This window comes from Lissotriton helveticus, chromosome 6, assembly GCF_964261635.1.
Source record: "Lissotriton helveticus chromosome 6, aLisHel1.1, whole genome shotgun sequence".
Lineage (NCBI taxonomy): Eukaryota > Metazoa > Chordata > Amphibia > Caudata > Salamandridae > Lissotriton > Lissotriton helveticus.
In genome coordinates this window covers 948,817,240-948,832,670 of record NC_136067.1, presented here as the reverse complement: position 1 = coordinate 948,832,670, position 15,431 = coordinate 948,817,240, and the positions used below count along the sequence as shown (strand labels likewise).

At 39.9% G+C, this 15,431-nt stretch overlaps 1 protein-coding gene across 2 annotated transcripts in view; it reads left to right on the top strand.

The window, feature by feature from the left end:
- Positions 1 to 15,431, top strand: part of NLRC4 (NLR family CARD domain containing 4) — a 176,721-nt gene that overhangs the window by 42,851 nt on the left and 118,439 nt on the right. The gene's annotated exons all lie outside the window — the stretch shown is intronic.

Here is a 15,431-nt window from a genome sequence, read left to right as displayed (position 1 = left end):
TACAAATAGAGAAGATGATTATATATGGGTTATAGGAAATGAGTAGATATAGACAGTATAAAAGATGGATAAAGTTTAGATCTTTACAGTATGGTACAATGGAGGCTAGGGTAACATTTGTGAGTAGAGGGTAGACATGTTTAAAGAGCAGCAGCGGCTCCTCTGCAGTAGCGGAGGAACATCGCCCCACTGCCTGGCTCAGAGCCAGCAAATTAAAAATAAAACAATGTTCTAACATCATTTTATTTTTCATTTGCCGACTCTGAACCAGCTTGTACAGGGAGGAGGTGGGGCGAGGCATGGGAGGAGGAGTGCTTTATGTGCACTTCCTAAGTGCGCAAATGTGTTTGGCCTGCCGTCTCAGGCTGGCCAAACACAAATGTGCACTTGGGTTTCTCCAGCCTGGCTGCATTGAACAGCCGGGGTGGAGAAGCCGCCACAGACTCCCTGTCCTGGGTACAGTGTCTTTTAAGCTCGCTCAGGCCAATTCATGTGCTGCTCTCATAGCATGGGAGCAGTACGGGGATTGGATGGGAGTCTGTCCCAGCATCTGCTAGGACCAGGAAGAGGACAGGAGGCGCAATACGATGTGATGTGATGCGACACGACACAGGAGGCAGCTGGCGGCTTCAGGTTAGTTATTTTATTAATATATATTATTACTAACAACCCCCCCAAGTGCTCCCCCTCTTGCGCGCTCCCCCTCCGACGTTCAGAATCTTTAACTGTTCCCACACAGTTGGAAAAAACATCAGTAAACTGGTTCAAAGTTTCTTCTACAATTGCAAAACGTGACTCATCCTCCAGATACCCTATAGGCATATCATCCAGCACCAGAGAAATCTCACCACCCGGATTGAGGTTTAAACCGATTTTAGCTAAGACCTGCCATATAATGATATCTTTGCCCTTTATCGCAACATAGACTTTGGTGATGGTGTCTCTTCCCAAACATGCTATTTCAGGCGAAATGTATCTTAACCTATCAATGTCTTTTTCTCAAATGCTTTGGGATTGACATCTGTAGGAAAAAGTGTGGTACTATTCTTTCAGTTTTCGGAAAAAGTGGTATCTTTCAGAATAGTAATAGACATTCCTATTGGTCTTGCAGACAGCTTGAATGTGGGCTATTTTCTTACATGACAAACAACGTTTCCCTATAGTAGGACAATTCAAATGACTACTGAGATGAATTTTCGACCCACATCTATAACATAATTAACCTAATTTTTTTATTGAGTTTTCGCCTATTTTACCATGAGTATTCACTAGGCACATTGTTACTTTCATTAGAATCAACAGATGACACTACCCTGATAGGAATCCCTGCATTCAATGCTTTAGATCACACCATTGAATGGTCAATCTCTTTTGCTAAATCTAACATTTCGAATAACGTAGGATTTATGCAACTAAATAACCTTTCCTGTATTTTTGGGAATAGCAGTTATATAAAAAATAGATCGTAAATGTATGTATCCACATTGATGTTAAATTTGTACATTGCAGATAAGATCCTAAATGCCAAAACATATTTTTTTATGCGTTTAGCAACATGGTGTTTGTGCATGAGAAAATTATGTTGTTACATAACACTTGGTTCCTCAGATCACTGTTTCTGTAGCCTTAGGAGCACTTCAATATATTGATCCCAATTAGAGGAACCTACTTGATCTTGTGGAGCTGATACAATTGTCAAATTGTGAAAGACTTGCTGCGTGGCTTGACCCAGACTGCCAAATAATAATGCCAAGTTGTGTGCTGGTGAACAATTTATAACATCACTAGCAACCAAATAAACCTCAACCATTGTTTCCACTTGATTTGTAGTTTGCCGGGATGTTGAAAGAAAGGAGGAGGCTGGGCAAATTGATGTAAAGAATACATGGTTGCTTGAGTGAGAAAATACTGTACAAATCACCAGGCAAATACATAAGTTAACAGACAGAAATACCTGTGATGACTTCACAATCTTCTTTTCTATCATTAGGTAAAGCTCAGTATCAATTTGTCCATGAGTAGTAGCCGAAAGTAAAGCATGCACGCCTAATGGAGCGTGCTGAACATAAGTAAAGTGTGAAAACAGTGTTAAAATGTAGTGCAGATTAATAACAAGTCAAATGTTTCACCAGTCCACCTCGTTGTGCGAAACAATATGGCCACCTGCGTAAAGCATTGCATGCAAAAGCACGTACAGACGACACAGCTGTGTTTCTATGGTAACAAGTCCCTTCCTATCACGAGAACATTGAGCTTGCATACGCCGACCTTCACAAGCATTGTGGCTTGCTTAAATGAGCTGCTCCCGCTGGCTAGAAATATGTAATTTTACCAAAATATCATGGCGTGGCCGTGTGAAAACAGTTAGCTGACACATGGGCAAAAGGTGCAGGTCCCTTTCTCATACTGATCTCTCCAGAATGCGCCCACAGAAACAGGGAAACACTGGTGGATGGAAGCTGCTTAAAGAGTTACTTGGTGGGCAAGGACGCAAGTGGATGTCGCTCGTTACTTATGTGTAGTAACCACTTGACACCAAAGTGGTAGTTATATCTCGCTTCATTCTGACTCTGCTACAGCCCACAACCACTAAATGTCCAGTCACTCACAGATCCCAGTAGTAACTCACTCACCAGTCACCCATTGGAACGTCAGTGAACATGCCATTCTAGGATGTGGAGGCAACACAAATGTACACAAGGTAAGTCATACAGGTAAGTACAGTGGACTCAAGTCTGCCTCACAGTGCTCAGGAACCACAATAACTATCCGATAAGACACCTGTTCTCACATTTCCATTAAGCAGAAAAACAGACATCTGAGGTGAGCAGATTTAGTGCCACTGATGATGTACACTGTTCCATATAAAGGAGCTGCTGTCCATCTAAAAGTTGGAAAGTACCCAGAGCTCCATAGTCAGTTTGGTTAATGTATATGGCACCTGTAAGAGCACAGTTTGTGTGTCTGTCTACCTATATATCTATCTATCTATCTATCTATCTATCTATCTATCTATCTATCTATCTATCTATCTATCTATCTATCTATCTATCTATCTATCTTTAAACATACATATGTATCGTTGGAGAGAAATTAAAGTCCTTGGTCCCCCTGAGAAGTGCTGGGAAGAGCAGTGCAAAGATATTCAAGAGTATAGTTGTCAATGGCAAGACTTGAAGGAGCCAGCAGTTATGGGTGCAGGTTTGAAGAAAGCAGCTAGTTTATTATTAATCACCTGGTTGCTGAAGAAGTGCCTATAGTGTATGTCCTGAGACACTGGTACTGGTCAGTGACAGTGTCATGGAGACCTGAATGGAATCGAAGACAATGAAAACATTGTTAAAGGTGAGTAGGAAAGCTACTTGGTGTCCTGAGTCTGGTCCCATGCAAATCTTGGTAATTTTTATGCTATCCATAGGCCGAAAGCATGAATTGCAGGGGTCCATGACTTATGGTTCTGAAGGAAGCCTTAGCTATGGTTGCATGTTATAGATTTTTTCAGGACCAGGTTATGTTAGTAATTGTTGAGTAGCTCTCTCGCATGAAGTGACTGAATAAAGGGAACATAATTGCATTTTTGAAAGTACTGTGATTTAAGTCTTATTTGATACTGCATTGTATGATGATAGCTAATAAAGTGGTAAGGAAGTAAACAGGAGAAGTGGTCAGATGTAGGGGAATGTGATGCAGGAGGGGTGTTTGGGGACTGTAGGGTGTCTGGCGGCAGGACTACTTATTAGATTTGGGAAATTTTGTGCCCTTTTACAGATTTGTTTGGGTTTGTATGAAGACCATGGTGTTGCTGCTGGCTGGAGATATTTTTGAGGTAGGCCTTAAATTAGTCTGGTTTCAAGTTATCTTTGGTGCAGATGGATCTGGAATCACATCAGGTGACTTTGAGTTGACTGCAATTCTGCTTATGGGTGCAGAGGGTAATGAAAAAAGGCAAAGTTGGAAGTGTGATTGTGGACATGTCTAACGGGAAAACTAGATGTATAGTCCAAGCGAGAAACTTATGTAGGTAGTTCAAGCATTGTGATAAGATGATGGATCAATTAGAAAAAGGGAAAAATAATTTCATGTGGTTTTGAAGTCTTGAAATAAATTATTTTTGGCCTGTGTTGGATGGAGGTGCATTTGGTGCTTTCCCTTCATATGCCGAAAAGGGTGGTGAATCTCTCATGAAAAAGTACTAGGAAATGGTATTGACAGGACTAGTAGGGAAATTCTCACAGTGAATGAGGTCATGGTAATGAATTTGATGAGGTAATGTAAGGTGCTGGTCAGTGTTGATGGTATCAGTAAATTCTCAAGATGAAAATGAGCAAGGTTTTCCATGTCAAAATGTACCAGAATCAGTAAATGGTCTGAAAAAAAGTCCATGATTTGAGGTGGCTTTTGAAAGAGATGAGCAAGAGGTGGTAGGATTTTGGCAGGCTTAAGTAAAGTAGGGAAATCATTCTCAATGAGACAATAGGCTGAAGTGAAAAGTGCAGAATTCAAAATACAAGATACTGGAGTAGGTAGGGTAGTAGAAGTTGTATGTGCCCGCCTATGTATAGCCAGAGCCTGGATCTACCCTATTGTCCCAAACGTGAACGATTTTTGGGCACTGTTAAGACAGATGTATAAGTCCGAATTGGCCCTTGCTAAGGCCAGAGGCCCCTGCTCCTGTTTAAAGTTGAAACTGATTTGGTCTAGTCTGCATTGGTAATAGTCCTGTCTCAGTACTTTTAACATAACAATGCTAAATAAACTTATGGTCACTATTTTCTTTTTTTTTCAAAATCCCCCGATTACCTCTTACTCCACCGGCTTTACTCAACTAATGTTTCAAGTATGTGTATCATTTTATGAATTTGTTAAATTGCTTGTTGGTTTCTTTTCTTTTTGTGCTTGTCTTTTTTCATTTTGTATGAAGTTGTTTTGTTGGCTAAAGTTTTTTAGAATAGTAATAATAAAAAAAAGGTAATGTAAGGTGCTGGTCAGTGTTGACGGTATCAGTAAACTCTCAAGATGAAAAAGAACTCTCAAGATGAAAAAGAGAAAGGTTTTCCTTGTCAGACTGTACCAGGATCAGTAAATGGTCTGAAGAAAAGTCCATGATCTGATGTGGCTTTTGAAATTGATGAGCAAGGGTTGGTAGGATTTTGGCCGGCTAAAGTAAAGTAGGGACATCATTCTCAATGAGACAATAGGCAGAGATGTAAAGTGTAGAATTCTGAATTAAAGTTACTGGAATAGGTAGGGTAGTGGAAGCTACTGAGCTGGGGGCAATATATATTTTTTAACAGTTCTTTTTATTAAATATCACTTAAAAAATAAAAACAATGTACAGGCAGTATTGTTCTCAACTCGCCAGTTGGCAATAGTCCACATTACAAGCTCACCCCCACCTGTCTAGAGTATAATACAGCATATCGACCCAGTGACCATTACTCAAGGTCCACCCTTTGTATGTCGATCAGTGGCTCACAGATCTCCCCTCTGTGAGGTGGGGGCAATATTGATTTTGTCCAATAATCCAATGATGTTTTAGAGGATTCTTGGTGGAGGACGATGGAGTTTCTGATTTAGGTCATCATGATTTTTACTAGAAGGAGACTACTGAGATTGTCGTTATGGATTAGGTCCTGAAAGAAGTGGCCATGAAAGATCATAGAGCAGTCTTTGAGCAGGGTGCATCTTAGTGCCTGGAGGAAGAAGCAGAATGATTTGGGGAATGTACATAAAGAAATTGAATAGCACTCGTAAGAAGGTATAATTTATGTTGGGATGGTTGGCTGCGGGGCCTTGAACCTTATTGGATGTTGAGGCAAGCGATTGAACACTTGCACAGTGAAAAGTGACAGGTGTTAAAGCAGGCAGTGGATGAGTAAGACTTAGGGTTGTTGGGGAGTCGTCTAAAGTTCTCAGATCCAATGGGGATATTGACTGGAGATAGCAGAGTGATAGTGATATTTGGGCCAAAACATAAGGCTAACGTGCATGAAAGTCAACACTGAACCAATTTTCTTACTGTACACGCTATGCCCATGAAGTGCATTGCTATTCTGGTGCTAATGCAACTTCACTGTTTTCATTATTATGGGTATCTGGAGGTCATCTTCACTAGCAGTTGTATTGGAAACAGGATTAGGGACCTTTAGTCAAAGGAGGTATTAGGTGACTTCATGTGCCTTCTTCTCTGGGGCTACCCTGTTGCTCTAAAACACACACATTATCCATTTTAGTGTGTCAAGTGCATTCTAATGGATTGTAGTGCACAATAATATGAAAATATGTTCAGTATAACGTGGCTTCATCCCATTTTTATAAAGAGATTGTTATTTTTAGTCTTGTTTTCAACTTGTAATTGCATGTTGTTACAAGCAAGTAAACACTTGCAACCAAGACATCAATTTTATCAAAGCTAGAATGCAAACAAACATATTTTAGTCAAAGTAATCTACTAAATATTATACATTTACAAATTTGAGTGGCTAATAGACCAATTAAATATGGACTTGAATTGAACGAAAAATGATTCAAATAATGGAGCGACATTTGTGATAATTGCATGACCCTGAATTTCTATCAAACTATCAACAATTTAAAGATATACAATAGAAGGTCATTTGACTACATAAACTTACACTAGACGTTTGATTTGTATTAAAAACACTGTAATCATGTGTGTTCTAGGAAAACAGGAAATGTAAAATATGAAAAAAAATCTTATTTCATTGGCTAATTCAACAACATGAAAGAGACTAATACTTTAATTAGAAAACAAAATACAGATGTGTAATTTTTTTCTGAAAAAAATATTGAGATGAATAGGCAAAACATTCAAACCATTATCTTCATTGTAGGCTACAATAATGGCCTTAAGACACGGAAACAATCTGTCTTCCATGTGACTAAAACCAAGAATGCAATCACTGCTGTGTTTCAAAGATCCACATGTTCTTTTCCAAATATATTAATACAACTTTGAGACTGTTCACATGTGTGGATCAGTACCGGATCAGTACCCAAGAGTGCTCTGAAATAACCTCCCTTAGTAGTATTATTGAAGTCTGCAACGTTTCTTCATTTCTGAATTTTCCACCAACCAGTAAGTACTGGGCTTAGATTTCAAGTCAAGATTTGGATACAAAAGCTCAAAAGGATGCTTTTCTTTTTCTTTCTGCTGGAGTGTGACGTTATTTGTGTTTATCATAAGGGCCCTCAAACTCTGTCCGCTTCACCTATACTAGACCAATTTTGGATGCTCCTCAAGTAATAGTTTGTAGTAGATGCATAAGAGATGTCCAGTTCCAGATGAGACAAAAAAGGTTGGTTCAGGCTCCCCCACAGATTGTTGCCCATCTCACATCCTACAAGAAGTCTTTGCCACCTGCCCTAAACCCCCTCTTGCACTCCTCAACAACTCTCTCAGACTCCCCTTATCCAGTCCCTGCACAAAAGCAAGGTCACTGCTTTTAACTACGCAGACGACATCCAGCTGGTGTTTGTCATGGACTCATCTGACCACTCAGTCAACAACTTCCAGTCCACCATGTGCCTCATTAGTGACTGGATGGAGGCAAATCAATTAAAACTCAACCCCGACAAGACTGAGCTGATCCTGACTTTTAGGCCCCTCCAACCCGTGGAATTCTAACTTCTGCCCCCCCCCCCCCTCCTCCTAGGTACCCCTCCCTGCCCTGCTGAATCTGCAAAAAGACTGGGGGTTATAATCTGTAAAGACCTATCCATGAAGCCCCAGATTAGCGCAGTGGTGTCACCCTGCTTTTTTCACCTCCGCAGAATTCGAAAGATCTCTAGATTCTTAACCACAGAGGCCTTAACCCTTGCTCTTCTGGCCCTAGTCATCTCCCACATTAATTATGCCAACTCACTTTACATTGGCATCCCTGCCTACCAGCTCCGCTGTCTGCAACTGGTGCAGAACCAGGCCTCTAGGCTCATTTTCCACCAACCTAGACACCACCATGTCCGCCCCCTGCTTAAGAGTCTTCACTGGCTCCCGGTGGCCAAACGCTACGAATTCAAATTAGGCTGCATCACCTTCAAAGCATTGGCCGGCCTTGGCCCAGCTTTTATTTCCTCTTTAATCCACCGCTATCTCCCCTCTCGCGATCTTCGTTCTTCCCACTTGGCCTTGCTTACCACTCCCACCTTTAAACGTAAGAAACACGGTGGTCTTAGATTCTCTTTTCTTGCCCCCTTCTTTTGGAACTCACTCCCCCTGGAGTTTAGATTAACTACATCCTATACCCACTTTAGATCCCGCCTGAAAACTCTGCTGTTCCGTCAGGCCTACGAGTAACGCAATACCCTCCTTCAATCCTCTGCTGCTGGTTCTGCTGCCCCCCGTTCACAGCGCCATGAAACCGTCTGGTGAAAGTGCGCTTTAAAAATAACTTTAACATAACAATGACTTAGTCGTAGTACTTGGTAAAGTAACAGGCATGGTAGAAAGTTTGTAAAATATGTCGTTAACTATGAGAGGAATGGTAGTCATAAGTCTGGTCTCGCATTTGGGCTCCAACCTATATCTGAGAGAGAAGCATCTGGGAACCCACTTTGCAGGATTGAAGCACTGCTCCTTAGTTATCATATAACATATTTGGTACACACCATCTTCTAAGGTTCAAAATAGGAGCAAGCGTTCTATGGGCTTACATGGAAGCAGGACCCGTTGAATTTTATCACCTTCAACTAGATCATTTACAAAAGTTGATGTGGGGAAGGACAATCACTCACCTATGATATTGGAAAATTAGCCTCAGATTAAGAAGTTAATAACTTCCAAGAAAAGTCCCTCTGCAGTGTCCTTGGGATCTTCTTGTTATTGGTTGCTCCCAATTTTAACAATGAGTCCAGGAAAAGAGAAGGAAATTATGGTTTGTATGGCTGGGCAATCACATCGTATCGTTAAGAGATCAAGAAGAACAAAAGGGAAATGATCACTTCAACATGAGGGATCTCAAAAGCCATCTTCTGGGGCCTAGCCTCAGAGAAGCAGCAGCACATCTAGTCCCACCAAGTAATAGAATGCATAGTACAGCTCTGTTCCCGTAGCTAAAGGATTATTCAGATATTATTCACATCTCTGATGGCCGTCTTGAGGTCTGCCAGTTCCAGGAAAATGAGCAGAACCCTAATCTCTTGTATTCTGTTGGTGTGCATTATTTATAATATGCCTGCACTTACAAACATGTTGCCCTGGCAATCTTCATTGATACTTGGAAGCACCCCTATTCCTGGAATTTATGTTTTTAATAGTCCTGAGGCAGAACAATAGTATTTTTTGGGCTCTTCTGAAGGACATAAGAGTTGGGTCGGTGGCAGTGGATATGAAGATGAGAGGGATCTGTCCCCTTTCCCAGTTTATTTGGAATACGGAGTGATGTGATTTTGGAGGAGGCGTCTTTTGAAAGTAATGGTATTAGAGATGTATGAGGTATTAAGAGCTACAGGCATTTGCCTGAGTGGAAAACGATTTGAAACTCACTTCTTGATTTTCAAGGAGTCAGTGGTCCTTTCTTGGTACAATAATGCTAGGTATCCTTTCTTCATCCCCTCCCCCAACCTGGCTGACGACTGTAGCCCTCACAAGTTACTGCTGGAAGGTTGTCTTGCAAAACTACATCTAGAGGTGCATGTGAACTGAGTGGTAACTCTGCCTTATGACCATGCTTCCGCTACATGGTAACTGTTTGTTATTTCGTTCGCTGTTGACCCTGCTGCTATGGCAGTTGTTCAACACCTGCTTTGCTTGCAAGCTAACTAACGTCTCAAGAGATACCTGCTGAGTTGAAAGCAAGACCATTTGCCTGTGTTCTTGCACCACTTGCAGTGGGTCAGTTTGCTCCCTTCAACACTTAGGTCACTTGCCCCAACTGAGAAGTCACTGATTGAATCCTTTAAACCCCCCCAGGTCATGGGAAACAACATTTTAAGGGACCACATCATCCAACCGTAAATCGGGAGATAGGTTTATCTTCCCTTCTACAATAACTCAAATTTCTGGACCCTGAGAAACTATCCTGTGCTTTGCAGGTTACTGATAAACTGCATTTGTTGATTGCCCCTGTGTTTTACATTTCAGCATTATTTTTGTGTTAACATGTAAAGGTTTGCAAATCCATAGAGTAACTCTGTTTTAGTTGAACCATTGTTGCCCTTCATTTGAGAGTGCTGTGCTTGTGATTACATTGCAATAATGAACAGTACATTTTGCTCATATTGTTTAACCATTCCATTGATGTAGTACCTGCATTGCTAATGTGCTGTGATTTTACTTTAAGGATTGTGTCAGTATGTCTGAATATTTAGTGATCAAGTCAAGTGTACAGGGCTTATAGTTGTGGCCTTGGTTTTGCGACCATCCACTTGTGTATTTTGTTTCTTACGCTCTTTTTACTAGTTGGTTCCCAAACATATTGTAAATATATTGATATAGTTTGAGATTTTAGTTGTGCGTTGTGGACTCACAACTCTGGTTGGGCATTCATATATTGATTGTTCCTTCTCTTCTACATGGCGAAACAAAAGAACTTAGGAGGCAAACTTTCCATGGCAGACCATGTACCTAGAGAGAAACCAGTAATCTCTCTTATGATAGTGCTTGGTTTTCCCTGCAACTGCATGGGACGATGACAAGTCGAAACACATTATTCATTGTATACAATTCTGCAATTGAGAAATCATTGCACGTATTAAACCTCCTCTGATTCTAAGCCAAAATAATAACTTCCTCCCGCTATGCCTACCCATAGATGGCTAATCAGACTAAACAATGGGAAATGCTAAAAAAAAAAATTTTTTAATATCTTTAGATTACATGGTACATTTTCAACCCCAACACCTGTTTACAATTTCATGTAATATGTACTGTTAATTGTTCTCCTGTTCTGAACGCCTGGAATGACACTTTTGGGTCATTTTAAACTCACTGAGTGATGACGAGGCTAAAATCTTAGTAGGCAGTGAGTCCTGTGATAGGCACTTAAAAGGAATAGACTACAGACCTTTAATGCTGATTGATGCTTAGAAGGCATAGAAGGACTTAGGCGGTATTGGCAACAGATTATTGATGCTGATTGCTTTGGTGTTAACAGTTGTCTGATTGGTGGGTCAAAGGTTCCTGGTAAGATTGTAGCCATTCAATATGTTGGCAAAATAGTTGTGGGTACATGCTGTGGGCTACCTAGGATACAGTTATCAGTGACGTATAGATGGCCATGTTTTAGCTATGAACCACCCTGCTTCCAGACAGAATGGAGCAATAAGTGTAGAATTGGAAAATTAAATATGGTTCTATGAGGTTCCAGTTGCCTGGTTATAATTTTTTACTTGTCCAGCGCGGAGAAGGAATATTATGGGAGTCCTTCCCTAATACCATTGCAGGGATCTAATTTTCTGAAAACCAAGAAATTGATTAATGCTTTGGCAGTATGGGAAACAAGACAGTGCCTAGTGTTCCTGATGTTTAGTAGCTGGTGTCATGCTGCAGTGACTTTGGTAGTGAAAAATATTTTGATACACTGTAGTGCATCATTTACACCACAATCACATGTTGACTGTTGAAGCGTTTATTCAGGTCTCATCTCCAACAGCACCAGGAGGTAACTGGCGTCCTTGCAAGACTACATTTTATGACAGAACATGGAACACAGAACATCATGTGTTCCGCCTCTGCCTTAAATCAAATAATAAATTACCACAACATCTCCCTTTTCCAATAATGAAATAACAAATGTCAAAACTATAATTTTAGCAATATAAAATAATATGACTAAAAGATACAATGAGAAAATTGAAGACTGACATGCCATAAAAGAATCATATACACATAAGACTTTTCATGTATAAAGGTTGAAAAGCAAATACAGAGCTAACACAACATATTCTTAACGATACCTTACGTTTTTCTGATGACTATTTTGTGTTGCACACCATTGTCTGGAGACAGAACATCATTTTGATCCAAACCATGCTCTTCTCATGCCTCCACAACATCTCTGGCTTTTAATTTCACAAATCTTGAGCAATTCCAACACTCATTTCCTTTCACCATGCAGAATAGCCACTAACTGCTTCAACTTGTACAGGTTCCCTGAACTTAGACTTACCTTTGAACACGAGAAGGTTCTTTTAAACATGATCCAATCTCCTTTCATGATGGCATTTCCATGCTATTTCCCACCATCTTTTAAATCAAAACTCTGTTTTGTTTTTCTCTGTGTGACTTCCACTAAACGACCGATACACTTATCTCTAATCACACTCATGAGAAGAACCAAACCTGCTCTCTTTCAGCCATACTGGGAAAAATTCACTGGCAGGTAACCATCCTCTCATAATTCTGAAAGGTGTTTTACTGGAGACTGCATTGGGACTAGAATGATGGGCAATAAACTTCGCATAAAATTCACAGACCCCCAAGAATGATGACACCTGATCCTTATGTAATAAGTTCAAATGTTATGCTTCCAATAACATATGCAATAAGACTACTAATTGCACAATGTATACTATTCCTGGACATTATGTGATATAATGACAATGAGGAAAAACAACAATATTATGTGTTAAAAAAAGAATGATGATACCTGATTCTTATTGTTGGGAGCAGGGGCTTTTACGATAGCCTTCACTAACCCAGGACACAGTTCGACACCATGGCGTGAAAACACATGATCCGGATAATCAATGTGTGACTTGGAAAACTCACATTTCTTAACATTTGCCACAATGTCGGCATGTTCCAGACTTCCAAACACACTGTGCATTATTTTGTCATGTTTCTGGATATCCCTAGCAGTAACCAGAATATCACCTTGAAACACAACTAAATCATTGGTGCCCTTGAGTACAGATCCCATGATGCATTGGAAAACTGAAGCGGTAGATGCCAACCCAAACGGCATCCTATTAAACTGAAAAGTGCCTACTTGCGAGATGAAAGCAGTAAGATGCCTACAGGATCGATCCAGTTCCACCTGATGGTGAGTGGACGCTAAACCAATCTTGCTAAACACTGATGCACCTGCAAAACTAGACATAGAAGGAGCGTGGAAGAGGATAGGAATCAACCCATATAACCTTGTTTAAGCTGCGCAAGTAAATGCAGACTCTTAGATCTCCCAGTTTTTCCTTGCGATAGCCAACAGGGAAAGCCATAAAGAAGATTCTGTGGGTTCAATAACACCTTGGAAGCTCATTTTTTCCATCCTACGTTTGTGTTTAACAGGTACCACATTGTCCTGGACCCTGTTTTTATGTCTAAACCCACAAATCTTTCATCAAATACTTTAGGGAACTTTACCATCCACGAATTGCTGCGTCTTTATAACTCTCCTCGACCAAAGACACTTGTACTTCCTTCCCTGGTCTCAAAGTCAACCCAAGCAATCCTTGGTGATACCAACCTAAGATTTTAAGTCCTTTTTTGCAAGATACACCTTCCCTTGAATGAGTCTCACTTTAAATTTAAGAAGGTTTTCAAAATAGCCAACCAACTACATTTTTTTCCATCAAATGAGACCGACACCTGTCTGGAGCCAACAACACCTTGTTGTCCCATGTGTTCTTTAACAGCTTTTCCATTATTCTGGTCATTTTTGCTTCAGAATCCACTAGTAGTTTCAACAACCAGCCGACCACACAGAAATCGGAATATGGGTCTCTACCCTCATGTTCATTCTCATTGTGTAAAACGAAATTATGTCTCTTGTATCATCCATCAAATCAGTCATATCATCTTCTGAAACACCTTCAAACACCACATTTACTTTGTTTCTTTTTGACTGGCACACTTTAGCAAAATGACCAAGTCTCCCACAGTTCTTACTTGTGGCATATTTTGCAGGACTTGGTTGCCCCGTGGGAAGATGTTGAGGGTATCCACATCTGAAACATACATTTTTTTTGCTTCAAAAATTGATTCTTTTCACATCAATTGGTTTCAAATGTTCTGGAAAGAAAACTTACTGTTCACACCCTTAAACAGAGAACCATGTTCTGATGTTGCCCCAACATTATCCTTATTTATCAACCCTCTCAAACTTTTAAAAAAATATTTCAATACTTTTGACAATATCAACTCTCTCATTTAGAGAATTATTCTTATATGTAAGATATTTCTCCTGTACCTCTTGTCATGACACCTGACCACTATTTGATCCCTGATTAACTGGTTTATGAAATCTTCTAATTCACAATCAGCGGCTAAGATGCGTCAAGCTGCCACATATTAATCTATCGACTCCTCTTGGTGCTGTTCTCTTGTAAAATTTATACCTGTTTACAATTAGACTTGGCATTACATCAAATTGCTTTTCTAGCTTCGGAACGGCCTCCTGAAACTTTCCAATTCCTCTTCATCATCTGATGCCTGTTGTATCGGAGGAAGATGTTCAAATATAGTTTGCCCCATAAACCCTAAATTATGCTCAAGAAGAAACCTTTTCCTTTCTGGACAATATCGATTTTCCCCAATGGTTCTTAAATACTTTGTAAAGGCCCTAATCCAGATCTTCCATTTAATTGGCAGTTCAGCTGGTGACTGTAAAAATGGCGGTGGTGGATTTACCAACCGCTTTTCACAAAAATAATTGCCAAAATAAAAGTTAAACCACTGTCACCACTGCAAATACAATTAATGATGGTGATTATACAAATAATTTACGGAAACAAATACTCCTATCCTCCCACTGCTAATTGGCTAAAGTATAGCTTTACAGTTTTATGATATTCAGCAATTGAAAATGTGCGTGTCACTGACGTTTTCAAAAGTGTTGAATTCAGCTGACTCACACAGTTTGCGTGTCACTGCTTAGCTTGCCGAAAAACCAAATATTCTTGGCCAATAATGAACAGGAAAACAAAAAAAAACTTCTGTTTTGATTTAACAGTGTGCGTTTCACTGATGGGTTAATTAACCCCTTGACACGCTGTGCGCTTCATTTTCATAAACACCATGTAGTGTGGATGTGATCCAGCGAGGCTAAAATAAATGTTTTCTTATAACACTAATCCAGGAGAACATCTACTCAACCGCAATCACACTTTTCTACGTTGGTGGGGCCCATAACACCGCACACTTTTATTCACTCTCCTTAGCCTGGATCAAACGCTAAGGAAAACAAGCAGCTGGACGGACAGAGTACTTTGTTAAAGTAACAGCTATTATAACTTTAACATTTTATACATTAACTTAGGATTCCATCAGTTTAAGCATCAAGGTACTCTGCCATTTGGTTGATGGACCAACTAGTAGAATCAGTTGATGGCGATTAAGTCCAGCTTAATCACAACTAAACTTTTAACATTTATAAATCATAATTTTAATTCAAAAGAACCATAGTCTCGTTTTAGAGTTAACATAACATTTTATCTAAATTCTTTGAGCAGATAAGTAAAGTTTTTATTTA